The 13,927-nt window shown below is 40.3% G+C and overlaps 1 non-coding gene across 1 annotated transcript; it reads left to right on the plus strand.

The window, feature by feature from the left end:
- The first annotated feature begins 9,710 nt into the window (after window positions 1–9,710).
- Window positions 9,711–9,817, plus strand: LOC130952261 (small nucleolar RNA R71). The gene has a single exon (XR_009074442.1). It is a non-coding gene; the product is annotated as a small nucleolar RNA R71 (small nucleolar RNA).
- Window positions 9,818–13,927: the final 4,110 nt, after the last annotated feature.

Raw genomic sequence — 13,927 nt, forward strand, 5'->3', positions numbered from 1 at the left:
AGGATGAAATATGGCTAAGTAGACTTAAAGAATTAGTTCTTTAATTAGCTTGAGTGTCCACCTAATCCGATATCACATATATACACATATCATTACAACCTATCTACCCATTTTCTTCCTTTTTCTATCTCACCTCACTCATGCAATTTCTTTTCAAACATGGCACATGCATCCTTTATTTAACTCTTTATTTCATACTTTGTTATGCACAAGTTTTTTTTTCAAAGTTGAACTATGAATGCATATGTCTTCATTAATGAAATGCATGAGCATTACCTAATTGTCAAAAATTTTTCACAAAAAGTTCATGCCTCTATCACCAATGTTTCCCAAAATTCCCCCACACTTAAAATTTACACACTAATCCATCCAAGCTAATCAAAGAGTAATTCAGGGATATCAATGATTTTCCACTTAAGGGAAGTAATGTACTATCATCAGAACAAAAGAGAATCTATAGGCTCAAAGGGGTTCACAAAGGTGCATACAAGGGTTGGCCATATAGGTTAGTGAGTTTATCATCAAAGATGGCCTCAATCATGCTAAATGCATCCAAACACAAATACAGGACATAAAGAATCATGCAAATCAATGATCACAATAAAAAAAGAGTAATAATCACACACAAGAACAACATTATAGTTAAAAAGATGCAACCATCTATTAAAGCTCAAGACTCACAAGGTATGTTGTTCGAGCTCTTTTTCCATGTTCTACAAATAATTTACTCCAAGCAAGTTGGCAAACATAATATCTCCTTCAATTCAATTAATGGTACACCCTAGAAAAAAGATTTCATGGAAATTCCTTGGTGTTTCACTAACTTTTTCATTCTACCATGCAACATGCAAATACTAACTACTAAATATCCATAAATAATAAAGAAATATTTACAGACAAACCAAACAAGATGAAATATACTTAAAACTACTTAAAATAAAGGAAACGTACTACAAGAAACATTGCAAAGTGCCTTGAAAAGAGAAATTTTACCCCCCTTGAAGTCATCGATCCTCCCATGCTTAGTTTGTGCACGGTCCTCCGTGCATGCTTATGCTCCGAGGGGGTGAAGAGGGGTGATGAGCGGATAATTTATACGCTTTTTGGCATTGTTTTTAGTATGTTTTAGTTAGTTTTTATTATATTTTTATTAGTTTTTAGTTAAAATTCACTTTTCTGGACTTTACTATGAGTTTGTGTGTTTTTCTGTGATTTCAGGTACTTTCTGGCTGAAATTGAGGGATCTGAGCAAAAATCTGATTCAGAGGCTGAAAAGGACTGCAGATGCTGTTGGATTCTGACCTCCCTGCACTCGAAGTAGATTTTCTGGAGCTACAGAAGTCCAATTAGCGCGCTCTCAATTGCGTTGGAAAGTAGACATCCTAGGCTTTCCATCAATATATAATAGTCCATACTTTGCCCGAGATTTGATGGCTCAAACAGGCGTTCCAAGTCAGCTTCAGAATTTCCAGCGTTAAACGCCGGAACTGGCACAAAAGTGGGAGTTAAACGCCCAAACTGGCACAAAAGCTGGCGTTTAACTCCAAGAAAAGTCTCTACACATGAAAGCTTCAATGCTCAGCCCAAGCACACACCAAGTAGGCCCGGAAGTGGATTTTTATGTCATTTACTCATTTTTGTAAACCCTAGGCTACTAGTTCTCTATAAATAAGACCTTTTGCTACTGTATTTTCATCTTGGTTCTTCTGGTTCCCTCTCTGGGGCCGAAGCCAATGATCACTATTATCACTTATGTATTTTCAACGGTGGAGTTTCTACACACCATAGATTAAGGTGTGGAGCTCTGCTGTACCTCGAGTATCAATGCAATTACTATTGTTCTTCTATTCAATTCGGCTTATTCTTGTTCTAAGATATCACTTGTTCCTCAACTTGATGAATGTGATGATCCGTGACACTCATCATCATTCTCACCTATGAACGTGTGCCTGACAACCACCTCTGTTCTACCTTAGATTGAGTGGATATCTCTTGGATCCCTTAATCGGAATCTTCGTGGTATAAGCTAGAATTGATGGCGGCATTCAAGAGAATCCGGAAGGTCTAAACCTTGTCTGTGGTACTCTGAGTAGGATTCAAGGATTGAATGATTGTGACGAGCTTTAAACTCGCGATTGTGGGGCGTTAATGACAGACGCAAAAGAATCACTGGATTCTATTCCGACATGATCGAGAATCGACAGCTGATTAGCCGTGCTGTGACAGAGCGCGTTGAACATTTTCACTGAGGGGACAGGACTGTAGCCATTGACAACGGTGATGCCCAACATACAGCTTGCCATGGAAAGGAGTAAGAAGGATTGGATGAAGACAGTAGGAAAGCAGAGAGACGGAAGGGACAAAGCATCTCCATACGCTTATCTGAAATTCTCACCAATGAATTACATAAGTATCTCTATCTTTATCTTATGTTTTATTTATCTTTTAATCATCAATCCTCCATAACCATTTGAATCCGCCTGACTGAGATTTACAAGATGACCATAGCTTGCTTCATACCAACAATCTCCGTGGGATCAATCCTTACTCGCGTAAGGTTTATTACTTGGATGACCCAGTGCACTTGCTGGTTAGTTGTGCGAAGTTGTGATAAATAGTTGAGATTGCAATTGAGCGTACCATGTTGATGGCGCCATTGATGATCACAACTTCGTGCACCAAGGGGTCACCTTCAGCCGGTGGACTTGGATGTGGGTTGGTCAACTGCATCATATTCCTCCCCAGCTAGCTCGAATGAAGCTTTAGGAGGTGGGCCGGGGTCTCTCCCTTCTAGCCTTGCCGCTATCCAATCGAAACGCTTTTGCTCCAAATGCTCCTTGCAGTGGATATCATGCAAGATGTCTTCGAATAATTTTGGAAGAGGACGGAGAAAGGGTAAAGCAGTTGACGAAGTTGGTAGACTTGGTGGTGGTACTTTAGGTGTCTTCCTCTCGGAGGGTGTTGTGTTTGTTGATCTCTCCAAATCTCCCCTCAGAATGAACTTGTTGCCTCTAGGAACCTTGAACATAATGTCTCTCGGATGCCACTCTACCCCCGCTGTTGTTGCTAGACACATCACCATCGATGGAAAAGGGATGCTAATGTTCTTCTTCTGAATTAGTTTCCATATCGATGTGCATAATAAAGGCACAATAGCTATGTTCTTTCCTTCCATAATAGCCCAAAGTAGCAACGCAATCTTGAATCTCACATGGGTAGCATGGGTGTTAGGAATAATGTAATCCGCCACATTTTGATGCCATATATGAGCTTCGGCATTCAAATCGGAGTAAGTTATAGTTGCGGGAACATATTTTCTCCCTTTGCTATACTTCCATGAAGCACCGGGACGGCCAATTCTCGCAAGTATGGGAGTCAAAGACATCCTCCCCTTGGACACACTTGCCTTGATCCTTGAATAGTCATTATTCTCGGGCGGAATGTGGGGAATCTTCAGAATAGCTTCAAGAGCTCGATTGGAAGTATCCAACCTCTTCCCCCGGAGGAATACTGACTCCGCTTCCCAATTTTGGTAGTTGGCGTAGAATTCCCGCACCAAGGTTTCATTAACTTTGATTGGGTCTTGCTCTAAAAACTCCAAATGAAGTGAGGCGATCCGCTCATGGACAACCATTTTGTACTTGATCGGAACCTTAAGCGTCCATTCCCAATGAATTGACCTTTTCTCAAATTTGTCATATTGGAACTCGGCTCTCTGGTTGAGCAAGATATTTGGGTCATTGATGACAGGTCATCTTAGCCTAGTTTCACTAGCCTTTTTCTTTTATTTTCAATTGATTTTATGCACTTTCTTGAGCCATAAGCAAGCCAATTGGGTAGATTTTCATGTTTCCTTTGATTTAATCAACCATAGATGAATTAATGCAATTTCATGAGGTTTTATGCTATAATTGTCACAAATTATGAAAGAATGAATATCTCATGATTTTGAGCATAGCTTTGATGTGTTTGGTTGATTAATGATAGGTGAAGAAAGCTTGGAGAAAGGTTGAAGCAAGAAGGAATGGCTAGGAGGAAGAGAGGACAAAAAGTTTGAGCAAAAGTTTGCCTCAAACTTTAGCTCAAACTTTTGGAATAAGTGAAAATGAACCAGGAAGCAAAAGCTGGACCAAAAGTTAGCCTCAAACTTTTGCACAAACTTTTGGGTGAAAAGTTTGCCCCAACGTTAGCCCCTAACTTTTGGGCTAACGTTGGCACATGCAAAACACTCCCTGGGGCACCAAAAGTTTGCGCCAACGTTAGCCTCTAACTTTTAGGCTAACGTTGGCGCATGAAAAACACAAAGGAGGAGCAAAAGTTTGCGCCAACGTTAGCCCCTAACTTTTGGGCTAACGTTGGCGCCATGAGTGCACATGAGGAGGCCAACGTTGGAGCAAAAGTTAGACCCCTAACTTTTGCACTAACGTTGGTATCAGCAAAATGAGGAAGCTGATATGAAAAGTTGGAGTAAAAGTTTGCCTCAAACTTTTACTCAAACTTTTACTCAAACTTTTGCAACATTCAAACCCGGTTCACTTGGTTCACTTCGGTTCCTCTCCAAACTCCAAGAGCAATCAACCAAGGCCTCTCTCAACCCAATTCCACCAAGAGCAAAGGCCCAACTCAAGGCTTGAAGATCATTTGAAGAAAGTGTATAAATAGGATAGAATTCAAGTTATTCGGGGAGCTTTTTAGTTTTCGGAGCTTTTCTTTTTAGTTTTCATAGGGAGCTTTCCCTTTTTGTTTTCAGAATAGTTTTCGGGGAGCTTTTGGTATTGAGTGATCTTTAATTTCTTAGTCTCGGGGAAGGAGAATTCACTTCTCTTCCTCTTAGTTTTCTTGCTTTCAATTTCAATTACTTTTGCTTGGATCTTGGGTTGGAGAATTGAAGGAATTCTGTTTCAATCTCATCCTTAGATCTCTCTGTTTATTTACTGCTTAATTGAATTTCAGTTTCGGCTAATTGCTTCTTCTTCTACTTTTTCTGCAATTTACAATTCCTCATTTACTTTGCAATTGTTTTTGTTGGATCTAGGAAGGCATTGAGATCTAGACTTGGTTATCTAGTCTCTTGGGTCCTGAGATCTGAATTTCAATTTTACATTCCCTGTTTAATGCTTTTCAATCTCATTTACATTTCTGTTCTAAGATCCGATTCAATCCAAGTCATCTTCTATTTCTCTGTTTGTTGAAATTTACTTTTCCTTGTTTAATTTCTGCAAATCCAATTCCCAGTTCCCTTTATAATTCAAGCCATTTACATTTCTTGCAATTTAAGATTCTGCAATTTACATTTCTTGCGTTCTAAGTTTCTGCCATTTAATTTCTTGCACTTTAAGATTCAGCACTTTAAATTTCAGTTCTCTTTAATTTCATGCAATTTCCCCATTCCCTCTACTTTCCATGCAATTTAGATTCTGCAAATCACAAATCACTCAACCAAATCTTGATTCGCTTGACTAAATCAACCACTAAACTAAAATTGCTCAATCCTTCAATCCCTGTGGGATCGACCTCACTCCCGTGAGTTATTATTACTTGATGCGACCCGGTGCACTTGCCGGTTAGATTTGTGTGTTTTGGGAGAAATTCATTTTTCCACCAAAATAACATCATCAGTCATTACTCGGGCGATCCATGAAACATGGTCTGAAGGCGCGGGTTGTAGGTTGCACAACTGGTAAAGTGATCAGTTTCTTACCCTTCTTTCGCATTTAGAAAGAAAAAAGAAAATATCAAGGTCATAGGACAACAACAAATTAAGAATAATGAAGAAGCACTTAATAAAGTCAAGAAAATCAAATTCTTAGTTGGAAGCTTGAAGATAGTGTGATTCGCAAGAATGGCGGTGTGTATATTCCAATGGTGCACACAGTTGGAACACACACACCGGCCGCACACAACGGCAAACACACTCTGAAGGCAACTAAAAGTTTAAAGCTTCACAACTAAGTGCTCAAGTTACAACTATAAAACATAGAAATGCAAGCAACTTCAAGCAAGCACCCAAAAGGGAATTGTCAATTGTTCATCTTTAACAAGCGATAATCACATATACAATACTCTTAATTTGAAGCCAAAAGATGTTTGGTTAAGACATCACCAAAAGTTGAACATTCGTAAAGTGGTTACTCAATTTAGATTCCAAGATGAACAATGAACTAATATTCTACCAACATAATGCATTTTCACTAAATTCACCCATTAGAAAGGTACAAAACATGGGTGATTGAACTCAAAGTATACCGACAAGGAAATGCATTGGTAAAACTAATTGATAACATTAAAATGCACAATTGAAGTTGCACAATTTAGACAATATGCCTAACAAAAGATAAATTGAAAGCATATGATGGCTAAGTCATATGAATCTAACAAGATGTTCATTGAGGCATTTTATCGAACATGTAGTATGCAATGTGCAAGTTTATCACAATTAAGCTTAAAATTGATCCTAACCAACCCAATAATTATGCAACAACACTTTGCAATACATGGAAGCAACAAAAAAAAGCAACAAATTTAACTTAGGCAACATAAAAGAAATTAAAACAAATGCAAAAATATTAACATAAATAAAAGAAAGGAAAAATAAAAACCTTATGTATAGAAGTTGAAGAGAACAAGAACTAGGGAGGAACAATGACACTTCTTATAGCCACTGCAAAATCATGGCGGTTGGGTTCACGGAAAAAAGCACTGGAAGAGAGAACTCACCGGTGGTAAAAAGTAAGAAGAGAAGAGAAAGAGAGAAAGAAAGAAAAGAGAAAAGAAGTAACAGAAAGAGAGAGAGATATGGTGGACGGCGGCGATGGCCGACGGCAGGGACCGGCGGAGAAGAGGGAGAGGACAGCTAGGCAGAAGAAAAGAAAAGAGAGGAGCTGCCTCTCAATAGGGCAGATTGCCCTTTAATGGCCTAGAACGTGACTTGTGCGGACGCACAAGGGGCTGTGCGGATACACAGAAACGAAAACTTGGAAGGGTGCAAACGCACACAGCGTGTGAATGCTGCGACCAGAGAGGTTGCAAAAGGGCGTGTGGGCGCACGAGAGTGTGCGCGCGCACAGAAGAGCCCTCTTTTTTTTTTTAAAATGGACAGAAGCAGGTGTGCGTGCACACACAGGTTCGTGCGCACGCACAGAGGTTAAGAATGGGGGAGGTTGTTCACGCACACAGGCTGTTCCCTCGCTCCCACCAAAGGGGCTTGCAATTGGTGTGCGGACGCACACGTCTGTGCGGACGCACACGTCTGTGCGGACGCACACGTCTGTGTGGCCGCACAGATGAAGCATGAAAGGAAACGTGTGCGTACGCACGCAGCTGTGCATACGCACGCAGCTGTGCATACGCATAGGTCAAAGAAAAGGGGGCAGCGCGCATGCACAAGCTGTGCTGGCGCTGTGACCAGAGGGCATGTCAAGGTGTGTGTGGATGCATAGGCTTGTGCTTCTGCACACATGGCGAAAAACACAGTTTTGTGCGCACGCACAGCTTGGTGCATACGCACAGATGCCCTGTTTCAGAAATTTCTTTTCTCTTAAAAACTAAGGTTCCTAACCTTCGCACAAAAATATACCAACCCCAAATCATTCAAACAAGCACAAATTCATAGTCCACAAGTAATTTAACTTATACAACTCAAAATTCTCCAACTAAATCTGAGCTAATCCTTATATCACAAGAAAACAAGTAGTTCAAAAAAGCTATAAACAAGAGATAGAATTGAAAAATGTCACCATGGTGGGGTGTCTCTCACCAAACACTTTGGTTTAGAGTCCTAAGTTGGACTCGCATGGCTTCCTTGATCACTTAGAAATTTCCCCAAGGAGGAAAATCTCCAACTCCTTAGCTTGCTTTGGTTGAGTATGATCCTTTGAATTTGAATTCTTGGCACTATCCTCTTTTCCTTGCTCCTTGCCATCTTCACTCACTTTGTCTTCAACTTTGTCGCACCCAAAAATAGAGTAAGCTTCAAGGATGGGCTTGTTGGACTCCTCCAAAGTGAACTTGACTAACTTGCCATCCGACTCAAAAGAATAGACCCCCGAGTGTGCATCTAGCCTGAAGCGGGCCGTCTTCAAGAATGGTCTTCCAAGGAGTATTGATGATGGCTTAGTTGAGTCAAAGGGAGGGGTCTCCAAAATGTGAAAATCAACTGGAAAGAGCAATCATTGAATATTAACTATGACATTCTCTGCAATCCCCACAACTGACACAATACTCTTGTCGGCTAACACAAACCTCGCCCTGGACCTCTTTAGGGGAGATAAGTTCAATCTTTCATAGATGGGGAGTGGCATGATGCTTACACACGCCCCCAAATCATACATACAGTCCATAAACTTAATCCCACCAATCAAACAAGTCACCAAACATAGGCCGGGATTATTGCATTTTTCAGGAAGTAAAGAAGAGATAGAGTCATTTACCGGCTTTTTGTTGAGGTTGCCAAGTTTGTCTTTGTGAGTGCAAACATCTTTGAGAAACTTGGCATATTTCGGCACTTGTTGAATGGCTTGAAAGAGAGGGACGGTAACTTCAATTTTCTCAAAAACTTCTACCACAGTGGGGTCAAGATCTTCTTGCTTCTTTGCTTTCTTAACTAAAGTTGGGAATGGAATGGGAAAAGGCTCTTCAAGCAAGGTCTTTCTCTTTGGCTCCTTGACCTTTGGTGGTTCTTCCTCACTTTTGTCAACATTTTCTTCTTCATCCCTCATCACCTCCACTTTATCTCCTACCTCCTCATTGTTTATTTCCTCACTCAACCTTGTGGGTATAGCAACATTCTTATCCAATTTGGTACCACTTCTAAGGGTAATGGCATTTATGCTCCCCTTAGGGTTGGGTTGGGGTTGAGAGGGTAAACTACTTGAGGTTGAAGCTTGTTGGGTGCTTTGTGCGGCTTGAGGAGGGAGAGTTAAACGGGAAAGGGCTTCGGCTATTGCAGCCATGTAAGCATCTTGTTTCTTATGGAACTCTCTTTGCTCTTACATGAAGGTGTGAATCGTGTCATTCATGTGGGATTGATTGGAGGAAAGGGCTTGATTAATTTGAGAAGGATTGGATCGACTGTTTGGATGTTGATACTTTACTTGAGACTGAGGTTGTGGGGGTTGTTGGTATTGTGGTTGACCTTGGGGGTGTTGATGGTAGTAGACTTAAGAATTTTGGTTGGGTTGAGCTTGGGAAGCTTGGTTCCACCTTTGGTTTGAGTTATCTCTCCACCTTGGCTTTGATTACCTCCATGTAGGTAGGACCCTTGGTTGTAATTGGGTCTTTGCGGGTAAGAGTTAGCAACTGCCAATGTAGTGTCCTCTTAGATTTGAGGGCACTCATCGGTGTAATTAGTAGTACAAGCACAAACACCACATATCCTTGATAGTCCTTCAATCCGTGGAGGTTTAGGTGGAGCATTTATCAAAGCTTGAGGAATTTGTTGCCCTTGGGTGATTTGCCTCAACAAAATCGTCATCTCACTGAGGGTCTTAGTCAAAATTGCATATTTGGAGGGAGAAACCTCACTCAAGGCTTTTGGTTGTGGACTCCTTGCCCTTGAGTATTGAGTTGAGTCCGCTAGATCCGATATAACTTCCCATGCTTCTGTAGCAGTCTTATTTTTGGTCAATGACCCTCCACTCGTGGCATCTAGGAGAAGCTTGTCTTGGTTGTGCATTCCTTAACAAAAATAACTGATCAGAACCAACTCATCAATCCAGTGGTGAGGACAAGCCTCCAGCAACTTCTTGAATCTTTCCTAGTATTCATATAAAGTCTCCCCATCTCGTTGCACAATACAAGAGATCTCTCTTCGCAGCTTGTCTATTTTCTGGAGAGGGTAAAACTTCTACAAAAATTCTTTTCACAACAAGTCCCAATTGGATCTAACTTCACCCGGCTGAGTATAAAACCACTCATTCGCTTTTCCCTCTAGAGAGAACGGGAAAGCGAAGACCACCACCGCGGCTTCATCCGCCCTATGTCTTCTCGCAGTTGCATATGCAACTTGGAAATCCTTAAGGTGCTTCAGAGGATCTTCCCCAGGTAGTCCATTGTATTTGGGGAAAAAGTTAATTGTGCCAGACTTAAGCTCGAAATTTGGGTCCAAGGCCAGATATAAAATTTGAAGCGGTTGCAAGTTAAGACCAGGAGCTCTGGCTTCCTTCAAGGTGATCCTTCGGGGTGGGTCTAGCATGACGGTGTCACCTAAGTCACTCAAAGAGAATTCAGTACTCCCCATAGATGAATATAGAGTCTCCTCGTTGATTGGAGAATGATGGTCACGGATTGGCGGTGATAGTGAATGGGAGTGATCCGCAAGGGAACCCGATTCACTATTTACGAAAGCTAGCCGGCGCCAAACTTGCCTTACACGAGTTAAAGTTCTTTCTATTTCTGGATCAAAAGTGGCCAAGCTCAGGTCTGGAAGCGACCGTGTCATTCAACTGAGGAGGCAATGAAAGCATGCAATTATGAAAAGTAGAACAAAAGTAGGCAAGTAAATAAGAACTAACTTAGCAATCTACAACTACTAATTACAATTGATGCCAAGTAGCAAACCAAAAATCGAATATTCATAATATTCACATATTTACACAACCAAAATCATAGTACTCATTGCACTTAAAGCGAAGTCCCCGGCAACGGCGCCAAAATTTGGTGTCGGGTGATATTGCCAATTGCTTGAGTTTGGATTTTTCACACTAAAAGAGGATTAACGCTGCAAGCATAGACCAAACCAAACAATCGGTCACCGATCAAATTGGAAATTCACAAGATGTGTCATAACTCAAAACCAATTTAAAACCGAGAGTATTTAACTCCCGGGTCGTCTCCCAAGGAATCACTTGAGGGCAACGAGTGTGCAAATTCCGGTTGTAATGATCACGGGGTTGTCAATGAAGAAATGAACATATAAAGCAATAAAAGAACATGCAAACTTGTAACGATTGAACTAATAAAGAAATTAAAGAACCGATTATGTAATATAAACAAGTAAAGTATAAAAGAGATTAACATAGCAATATATGGAAGATTGAAAGCATAAAAAGGAGTCTTGGCTTGGAGTGAGCTAAGGGTCCTTTCCTTGTTGGAACTACAACTATGACAATTATGATGGATTAGTCTCACTTGATCAACCCTCACATCGGAAGGTAAGTTAAATGAGCATAAGTGTTCTTAACCCACAAATCCTAAATTGCTTGCTAATTGCCTTAGCAACAAATTAGTGTTAGTGGGAACAAGAACAATTAACAATCCAAGAATTGACACTAAATGTTAGACATTCCAGCTCTAGAAACCCAACGGCTCACTTTACCCAAGCCAAGAGACAAAAATTTAGCCTAAAATCATGTTTGATATTTTGTCAAACACTTGGTGGGCAAAAAGCTTAAACATGAGGGAAATAAGAAAAGACTTGAAATTAAAAGCAACAATTGATCTCAATCAACAAGAATAATATAAGAAAGCATAGAACAAACATCAAATACCAAATTCATCAACAAGAAATTAAAATTGCAAAGGAGAAGTGAAATTGAACTATAACTTGAAATAGAAGAAAGAGTAATGACAATATAACTATAAAGAGTAATAACAAGAGAATACTTACAATGAGATTAGCAAAATTCAAGATCAAAAATCGAAATGGCACTTTGAATGTAAAACCCTAATAGAAATCCTAGTAGAGATGATGAAAAACTTAGAGAAAACTAAAACTAAAAACCTTCTACTTCTACTCATAAACTATCCTAATGATATCCTATGTTATGTCCTTCATTTCCCCTCCAATATGAGCTAAGAGACTTCAAAAATGGGCATCCAAATCCCTCAAATCGCAAGTCACGTGCTTTTTTAATGAAGTCATGTGCGGACACCTGTGTGGACGCACAGGTGTGTGCGTCCGCACACTAGGCGATGCTTGCCTGGACTCGCGACACGCTCGAAATGATCCAGGCGCTCTGCTTGGGCTCCTGTGCGTACGCACAAGAGGTTGTGTGGACGCACATGTATCTGAACTCATCTCCTTTGATTCTTCATGTTTCCTCCACTTTGCATGCTCTTCTTCCATTTTCTCCAATCCATTCCCACCTTATACACCTGAAATCACTCACAAACAAGATCAAGGCATTGAATGGAAGGCAAATGGAATAAAATATATTAAATTGAGCACAGAAGAGCATGTTTTCATAATCAAGCATAATTTGGGAGGAAGGTTCAAAAGCATGCTATTCAAGGGAATAAGTGCAAGTTTATGTGATGAAATCCGTTTAATTCTAACCAAAAAATCATCATCAAATATGGATTCATCATGGCGCCAAACTTGAAAAAGCTAGATTTTGGCGCCACCCTCATCCAAATTGCTTTCTTGTGACGTCGTTCTCAGCGCCAAAATTGGAATTTTCCAAGTTTGGCTTCAACCCTCCAGAAGATAACTCCTCTTTGTGCACTATGTCCCGTGCCAAACTTGGACATCCCAAGTTTGGCTTCAACCCTCCAGAGCCATATTCCATTTTTGTACATAGCATTCGGCACCAAACTTGGAAATCCCAAGTTTGGCACCACCTAATCCGCAGCATACATATCCAGGGTGGTTGAAAATTCTTCTAAGTGTCCTGGTTCCTGTTCTAAATATTCGGCATGATTAAAACACATGTAAAACAAAGAAAAAATAGTATAAACTCAACAAAAATCAAATAAATAATAAAATCAACGCAACAAAAATTAAACTAAGGATATGAAATTATCGGGTTGCCTCCCAACAAGCGCTTCTTTAACGTCACTAGCTTGACGATCAGTTCTGCTAGTTCAGTAGATGAGCAGACCTCTGGAGATTGATCTCACCTCCAAGATAGTGCTTCAACCTCTGGCCATTCACTATAAATTTTCTGTCAGAATTCTCTTCCTAAATTTTCGCATGACCATATGGTGAAGCTTTGGTTACCACAAACGGTCCTGACTACCAGGATTTTAGCTTCTCGGGAAATAGTTTGAGCCTTGAATTAAACAGAAGCACCCTCTGACTTGGCTAAAAAACTCTTATGGCAATCTTCTTGTCATGCCATATTTTAGTCCTCTCCTTATAGAGCTTGGCATTCTCATAGACTGAATATCTGAATTCATCAAGCTCATTCAACTAAAGTATCCTCTTAATTCCTGGAGCCTGAGAAATTTTCCTTTTAGATTGCCAAAGCAAAGCAATAACACTAACAAAGTAATTGAACAATAAGAAACATGAAACATAAATTGAATTAATATGAATAAAAGGAAACAAGAGGAATTTATAAACTAAATTGGCAACATAAAGGAATCAACAAGAGAAGTAGATAAACTAAAGTAATAGAACAAACAAAAGTAGAAGAACCTAAATTGAAGAAGGTAGAAATCTGAATTTGAGAAGAAATAAACCTAAAAACCCTAAAACCTAGAGAGAGGAGAGAGCATATCTCTCTAGAAAACTACATCTAAGCCTAAAATTATGTGAATGAATGTTGAATGATTGATTCACCCTTTCCAGCCTCACTCTGCAGCCTCTAATCAGCATTTTCGGGCCTGAAATTGGGTCCAAAGTAGCCCTGAAATTGCCGCTAGCATTTTCTGTAAGTTGCAACATGTGACGCTCTGTCACGTGTACGCGTCGCCCACGCGTACGTGTCGCTTCACAAACTCCTGGTCACGCGTACGCATCACTTGCCTGCTGCACTGGTCTCGCGTATGCGTCGCCCACGCGTACACGTAGCTGCCAACTTCCTAAAACCTCAATTTCTTGTGTTCCTTCCACTCTTGCATGCTTCCTTTCCATCCCCTAAGTCATTCCTGCCCTATAAACCCTAAAAACACTTAACAAACATATCACGGCATTGAATGATAATAAGAGAGGATTAAAATTAGCAAATTTAAAGCCAAATAAGCATGTTTACAATCATAGCACAAA

Source organism: Arachis stenosperma, chromosome 9 (genome assembly GCF_014773155.1).
Source record: "Arachis stenosperma cultivar V10309 chromosome 9, arast.V10309.gnm1.PFL2, whole genome shotgun sequence".
Taxonomy (NCBI): domain Eukaryota; kingdom Viridiplantae; phylum Streptophyta; class Magnoliopsida; order Fabales; family Fabaceae; genus Arachis; species Arachis stenosperma.